The sequence below is a fragment of the Bos indicus x Bos taurus genome, chromosome 11 (genome assembly GCF_003369695.1).
Source record: "Bos indicus x Bos taurus breed Angus x Brahman F1 hybrid chromosome 11, Bos_hybrid_MaternalHap_v2.0, whole genome shotgun sequence".
Classification (NCBI taxonomy): domain Eukaryota; kingdom Metazoa; phylum Chordata; class Mammalia; order Artiodactyla; family Bovidae; genus Bos; species Bos indicus x Bos taurus.
In genome coordinates this window covers 64,707,716-64,715,607 of record NC_040086.1, presented here as the reverse complement: position 1 = coordinate 64,715,607, position 7,892 = coordinate 64,707,716, and the positions used below count along the sequence as shown (strand labels likewise).

The 7,892-nt window shown below is 38.1% G+C and overlaps 1 long non-coding RNA gene across 1 annotated transcript; it reads left to right on the top strand.

The window, feature by feature from the left end:
• The first annotated feature begins 207 nt into the window (after positions 1–207).
• Positions 208–7,564, top strand: LOC113901378. Its single transcript, XR_003513404.1, has 3 exons — positions 208–1,938; positions 2,655–2,767; positions 4,535–7,564. It is a non-coding gene; the product is annotated as an uncharacterized LOC113901378 (long non-coding RNA).
• The last annotated feature ends 328 nt before the right edge of the window (positions 7,565–7,892 follow it).

Below are 7,892 nucleotides of genomic sequence, written 5' to 3'. Positions count from 1 at the left end.
TGGGAAAGAGCATGCAATGGACCCTTAAGCAGTGCTTGGCACCCAAAAACTGAACCCCACACCTCCAGGGTGGCATCTTTACCCATAAACCAAATGTGAAAGTACAACTTCTGTCTGGGCCATTCTCAAATAATCTACTTGCTGGAAAAACTTGAGTGCATGCAGAAAAACTGGCCTACTGACTGACTAAATTAGAAATAATCTGGCATCCATAAGTAAAGGCTACAATATTCACTGGAGACCTCCAAAGCGAAGCAACTGGGACAACACAGTAAGTGACTCATCCACAAATCAATTTACATTGCAACAGAGCAGAGAGTTGCAGTGGACATGATTTAACCCATGATTGGAGAATTTGTGAAATACCATGGAATGGTTTCCTTTTGCTCATTTTAATATCAAGCAATCTGGTTCATATGATGTTCCCTGTTAAAGCATCTGCTAGAATGATACTGCTTGACTGGACTATTTTCCTTTCTAAGGTATGCTCTGGATCCTGAAGAGTACTCTTACTATTCTAAACGGGTTTGTGTGACTTGGATTAAACTAGCACTAACAATTGCATGAGAACACGTGTGTGCTTAGCACTGGTTGTGGCACTTCATAAATGTTAATTTGTTTATGAGGACTACATTATTATTAAAGTCATGAGTTGGAAATAAAAAGGAAAATTGACTCTACAACCGAACTTTGAAAAATTGTATAATCCAAAAATACGCTGAAATGTATATTTTCTTTTTATGTTGGCATTTTCTGTTCAAAATTAAAATTCAAAGCAGTAGAGCTAAAGAAGGCATTTGAATTATTCTGTTGGTGCAAACTGAGTACACAACAGTGAAAACTTGGGCCAAAGGTGATGAATGGGAAGCAGCTATCCTAAGCAGGTTGCATTTCTAAAGTCAAATGAAATACGTGATATTCTAGAAAACTAACTTTTTATTACTATCATTTTTCAACTTTCCCCTAAAATAACACAACTTCTGCTTTGTCAATAATGCATGCTCAAAACAGATGCAAGCGCATGATGAGGATTTGGGAGGAATTTGGGGACTATTCCATCGCAGCTAAAATGCTTTTCTGTGTCATTTCTGTTGAGATCCATTTGCCGGCGAAATCATTTTTTTCTCTAATATGGTGTGGATCACAGCAACAGTTCAGATGTAACCATTTAGGAGCAGAGGCCTAACTCAGTATGCCAGGAAAAAAAAAAAAAAACATGCACCACAAAGAGCATTGAGATGAATGGCTCTATTTTATGAGCCATAAAAGTTTTATTCATCTTGACACTGAAACAGGTTTAGGCAGTGAGTTGACACGCCTTAAATAAATAAGTGGAATTAATTCCCCAGCCCTTGAAACAATAGCAGCATGCATGGAGCACGGAGAAATGCCCCATTGTTTCCTGTGGCTGCCTGATATTGATATTATTTGTGTTTTCTGTGCTGCTGCCTCAGGGGCCTGGTTGATCCACTTCAGATTCATCCCCTGTTTTATTAGAGGTTGAAAAAGGTTCAAGACCTGTTTGTACCACAGCTCCCACCGACAGCTAAGGAACCAGTTTGGCGTCTGGTTTGTCTGTTGTTTTACTGCTGACCTTCAAATCAACTTTAACCCCTGACCTCCAGAGGCATCTATCATGACAAGAGGCTGTTTAACACAAATGGTGCCCATTTATAGGGGAAGAGACTCAGAAGATTTCCTTTTTATGAAGAATTTAGTTTTTCACCCCTCTTTTCTCAGTCACCACAGGTGAAATCTCTCTCAGCAGCTGGCTTATGAAATAATGGGAAGGGAGGCCTTAATGAGCAGAAAGCACCCTCAGCTGGAGATAAATATATGCAAATGAGATGCACAAACAAAGGAGCCTGGACAGAGAAATATCTGCAATTCCAGCAAAATGCTGCCTGCAGCTCCAAGATGAACAGCTTTGATAAAATGGTAACAAAAAGCACCTTTTTATTCTCCAGCGTGTTTTACATTGCAATAGGCCATTGTCATTGCTAGCCAGTGGAGCATGCAGGGGTTTTCTGCACTGTTTCAGAAAACTGTTTAAACATTTGTTTTAAGGCATTCATGAAATATAATCAATGGACTGCTTCTGTGTTGTTGTCATGATTTTTTTTCCTGAGTGTGTTTTAGACGTGACTGTCCTTCTTTTACCTGTTGGTCCTTTCATAGTCTCATAGGCCTGTTTCTTTTGGTGACTGTTTCTTCCACAGACCAGCATTTTTTTTTTTTTAATTTCAATGAAAAGAGATTTCAAGTTAATAACTAGTAGGAATCTGCTTTGAGCCACCACAGAGCAACACCAAACAACTAGTGTTAATGATGGCAATCAAGTGTGTAGAGCTAATTCAGAGACAGGCATGTAACATGCTGATTTTAATAAGCTTTAAAAAGGCAATCTCTAACTTTTAAAAGTCTCCTTTTAATTCAACCATCCTTGGCTCATATGATACCAAAACAAACAAAACCATTAAAATATGTTTTCAATATATAGCCACAGTGTTATTTGATGGTATTTTCAATTAGCACTGTGTTAGGAAAATATTGATTTGATGAGCTTTAAAAATGGAAAAGCTAAATTCATTAACCTATTTGTGGGGGGGCAGTGACGGGGAGAGGGAATAGAAACTTTTTTTTTCTCTTCAAAGGAATTAAGCCCCAAACCCAGTCTCTTGCCGGAAGACAGGCTGGACCCAGGACAGAGAAATTGCTGCACGTGAACATGTGTATGATGTTTAGGTTAATAATCCAAGCAGTTAAGGTGAGAGATGTAACACCAGACACTTCACATGCATCAAAATACCATCACTGTAAAAGCTCTGCGATATTTGGTTTTCATTTATAATCCAATCTCCACATTCTGAGAAAAGATGTACCGTCCTTTACTTAAATGATTTCATCTTGGTTGCCTGGATTGGAGCAGAGACATTTCTTCTGAGTACTGTGGGGCTTTCACATTTTATGTGCATTTCATCAGGCAAATGTCAAATTCGCTAATAACAAGAAAATCTCCTCATTTTTAATCATGCCACTCCTGTTGCATGGGTTGGGGGTGGGGGGAGGAGGGAGTGGAGGAGGAAATATAAAGCATTGAGCAGTCTGACCAAAGAGCAGAAGGAGAAAATGTTTCTTTGGGTTTGGAAACGACACATGCTTGGTTATCTCCATGCCTGCATCAGCACATCATTAAATTCAGAAATTCAGGAGTTAATAGAAACTTGGTTGGTTCTATTAGAGATGCTTTTGCCAGCCCAGGTTTGAGGCAGCATAATTATGCTCAACTGCTGTTGTTTGGAAAGGGCAAACAGCATCTTAGGCACAGAACAATGAAATTACAGCTGAGATTTAGGTTAGCAAAAGCCGTCTTCTCTAGGCTTTTATGATTCATTATTTCCCATTAAATACAGTATTAGAAGTGTACACTAGATAGCTCATGGTTGCTGCTCTCGGAGCACATTATCTATATTACGCAGGTCTGGGGAGCAGAATTAGAAAACTTTGGGGGAATGAGCAATATGTGTTTGCTGATAGAAGTACCATATGGCTCATCTTCTTCAATTGCTTTCATTGCGACTCTGATGCTGGAGAAATTAAAGTTTTATTTGATGTGGCACAGCTTAATGAACTGTCTTCTGTTAGGAAAATTGAATATGTTTCCTGTTATTTGAGCACAGAGCCTCCATGGTTTGGCTGATGAGGGATGCATTATGTATTGTTTATTTAGCATTTGGAAAACAAAAGCAAGATATTGAAGGTAAAATTGATTACTGCTGGATTGCATTATATAATCAAGTTTTATCCCTTTAAATTTCCCTTTACAATCCTTTGTTAATGTTTTAATACGAGATTGTTCCAGGTTTTTGTCCTTCTGAAGTACAAAGAGCTTGTTTTTTTCCCCCCCTCAAGATACCTTTATTTGTAAACAAGTCACATGAAACTTGAAACCTAGTATTGCTGTATTTATAGAGTTTGAAGAACAATATTTGGGAAAGATGAATGTAATTCAATTTGTGTGAGTCTAATGGCAAAACTTCCAAGTGAGTCCCCAATCAGCTTTGAGAGAAATCTAACATTTGCTAGCTGAAAGTGGAATGTCATTTTCTTTTGTTTGAAATAGACCACTTAAGAACATGCCTTATGAGAAGGAAGAAATTTTTGATATTTGGAAATACAAACCTCAAAATATCAAATTTTAGATTTTCAAGTTAGTTGTCAGTGAATGAAAAGTTGGACTCAACCTGTGAATTTTTTAAAAATGAAGTGTACATTCCATGAATTTGATATTTTACTAAATATGACTAGAGAAAACATAACCAAAAATATACTTACATGATGAGAAAACTGAAATGTCATCCATGTGAATGTTCTCTACTCCCTGAACAATCTGCAAAGATACACATCGAGCATTTTGTTTAATTTCCCCTTTTTTGTTCTGGATCCGATTGTGTTTTAGACATAAAATCTGAATAATCTCTAAAAAGACTGAAAGTAAGATCATCTAATCACTGTGTTTCTTTCATTTTTTCAGTGAGAAATATTCCTCCTATGGGCTGGTGACTCAGATACAGATCTGCAACAAGCAACTAGGATAAAAAATAGTTAAAATGAATCAACATTTATCTGGAATATACAGTCCTGACCTTAAAAAAAAGTCATTTATCTTCTGTGTCCTGTAATGTTTTGAGGATTCTGGCAAATACAGCAGTTAAACAAACTTCTCTCATAATCTAAATACTGTCTGTTCAAGAGAGGCTTCCAATGTTTATAGCCCATAAGTAAAGAAAAAAAAAAAAAATCCTGGTATTTAACCAAGAATAGTGCTCTTGAAAATGTCTTCGAACAAAGTGTTTAAGCAAAACTTTGGCCACGGATATTTTCAATTCCTCATTCTTCTTCTGATTCCTTTTTTCAATGAGCTGTTTTCATATGCCATCATTTCTCTCCTTTCCTTGAAATTAACGAATTCATTTCAAAAAATGAATGCCTAACTAGTGACCTGGTCATACAAACTTCCTTGAGAAACAGTTGAGAAGAAAACATCACATTTTTATGAACCCCATCTCCTGCCAGGGGCCTCGGAGGAGGAACACCATTATGCATTGTTATCAGCGTGGTGTAATTTGACTGTTGACAAAGTATCCGTGGCAGTGAGAATGAGCGCAGTTAGAAGTGTGGCGGATTGTAATCAAGAAGATGCTTAGCTGTGCAACACTGCATCTTGAGCAGATTTGAATCAACATTGCCTTAAGGGGACACACACACATACCAAAAGGAAAAAAAAATCCATTAATTTTTAGAGGGAAAATTAGAGTGGCACTTGATGAAGTGAAATTTGACATGCGTTAATTGCTCTGCAGCTCCCCTAATTAGAGATTTTCAAATTCTTTTACTGCTGTCACCATGATGACACATTGTCTTGCAGGACAAGTAGCGAAACTGCACATTGGTTTGATCAGGAAGTTTTACAGAGGAAGATGGGACGGTATCCTTGAGCCCACTTCCAAAAGGTGGACAGCTGGAGAGCAAGGAGGAGTTCGCAGCCCTACCTGGAGCACAGATAAAAATATGCTTATTACAATAGTTTCAGTCTGAGACTTAATGTAAAGGAAGCAGGTGCGGATGCGATTTCCTTAAACAGATGGAAATGTTCCTCTGGTACTCATGCCTCTGTTTCCAATGAAATATTTCAGGTGGAACAAAAAGTCAGCAAGATGCTACATTACATACACATTCTCATATTTCTACTTATATTCCTCAGAAATTGGACAGAGGCGGATTTTGAAAGGCTGTGTCATGTTTTTCCCAGGTCTGAAGTCAGAGGCAAACAGCACTTTTGATCCCCTTCTTAATCTTAAAGTAATTATACTGCTGTTTGGCCCCCAGCATGGCATCAAATATGATACCATAATAATTTTGGTTTCCCTTTCAACCCCTCTTGTCTAGCCCTTGAACCTCTCTTAATTCATTAACATATTGAATTTTTTTCAATTTTCCATTTTCTTGCAATAACAATATTAATGCTGGGGTGAAAGCTTGATTGGAGCTAAATTACTTGTTACCTGCTGGCATTTATTTATATGGCATTGAATTATAAAGCTTTGCTATTGTCATGCCTTGGGCGAATTGTTTATGACACCAGTAATAGGAGTAATTGTTATTGTTGAAATTACCTGTCAGCTACCCATAGCAGTGGCCCTTGTCCCACTGACAAATAGTGACAAGGGAGAGGTATCCTCCATGCGTCCCCCTGATGGCTTCTCCTCTGATAATAAGAAGTGCAGGGCCTCTGATAATTTGCCTGTCACTGTTGAGTGCAGCTCAGAGAGAGTTGGCCAAATTGTTGTCATTCACTTTGACAAAGACAGCAAAATGCCCCTGTGCAGGAGGAGGATTATCAAAATAAATGAAATCACTTACACCCCCTTTGTTTGTTTGGCTCAAGAATTGCCTGGCTTTGTATGAGTTTCTGAAATTAGGGTCCAGTTCTTCTGGGTATACTGCTGTTCATTCTAAGACAAGGATCCCAGGCAAGAGAGGCATTTTATAAGACTCACTGTTTTGCAATTTACATAGGTCATGAAAAAATTATATTCTGCTATAGAGTCAGTAAGGTTGTAACAAGAAGTCTAAACATGAGGTTGAATACCTTAGTTTAAAGTATATGTAACATTCACATCTTTTTCTCTTCTGCCTTCCTTTAATCCTTCTTTTTTTTTCTTTTTTGACCCACTCAGGCATTCAAATTCAATAGACTTTCACAAAATGCACACATTTCCTGGTTGTAATCAGGTTTCCTTTAAAAGTGTGGAAATCTGCATCTCTGACTCTTAAAGCCTTAAAAGATTACCCAGTCAAATTTAGGATTATTATTTCAAATGGCTGCTTCCTCTCCATAAGTTATCTTTTATTTATATAATATCTTCATGTGTAAAGAGAGAAATGAAACGTAGTTCCAGGTATGAAGCATCAATTATCACAGGCTAACAGAGGAAGCAAACTGACTCTGTTATTGCCAGAGCTCAAGTATAAATATTTGCATTTTAAAACCCCTTGGTTGCAGCCTGTGAACCTGTCATAGAGGAGAGAAGGGGACGGGAGAAGGGGGGATGATGTCCAGGGGTCTCCACATCTGAAAGAAATGGGCTTTAAAGTAATCAAACCTCTGCTCTTGTAAAAACCAAAATCATTCTCACCATTTCACAAAAGGCATCATTTCACGCTAGGAAAATTCTAATTTTTAAGGGGCCTGTGAGGTTACCGCTCGTAGGTCTTCTTGACAAATGCTTGTTGTTATGAGAAGTTGCAAAGAGAAGAAGAAAATAACTAGGATAAATGTAAAATATTGGCTCCTTATAGGATAGTAATCAGCTGTTTATTGGTCTCTACCAGACAAGTAATGACCGAGCCCAGTGTTAAGTGCCAGCAACATCGCCCTGGGCCCTTCCCTCCTAACACCGGCCATTATCTGATTAAAGAACCTCCAAAGAAGTCACTATTGCATAATTTTATGGGCCTTAACAGCACGCAGGTTGGCTGGCAGGAAAACTACCTAGGAGGGTTGATATACCAACAGTGAAACATGATTTTATTTACTCCACTCACACCTTGCTCTCTGAAAGGGTTTCTGAGTATCTCAGACACTGGTGACCACAGAAGACAACTAAAATTGTTCAAAGGAATTGTGTGAGAGGTGAAGGAGCCAGACAGGGAGAGGCAAGAAAAGTAAAATTATCTATCCCTTAAAATTTTTCATGAGCTGCACAGTCTGAAGTAATTAACAGCACCATTACAGGCAACTAGACCTTGTCTTTGGTGTTTGGTATTTCAAGCAGGTAAGTTTCTAGCAGTGCTAAAATCATACATGCAATGATATGATGATAGGAATA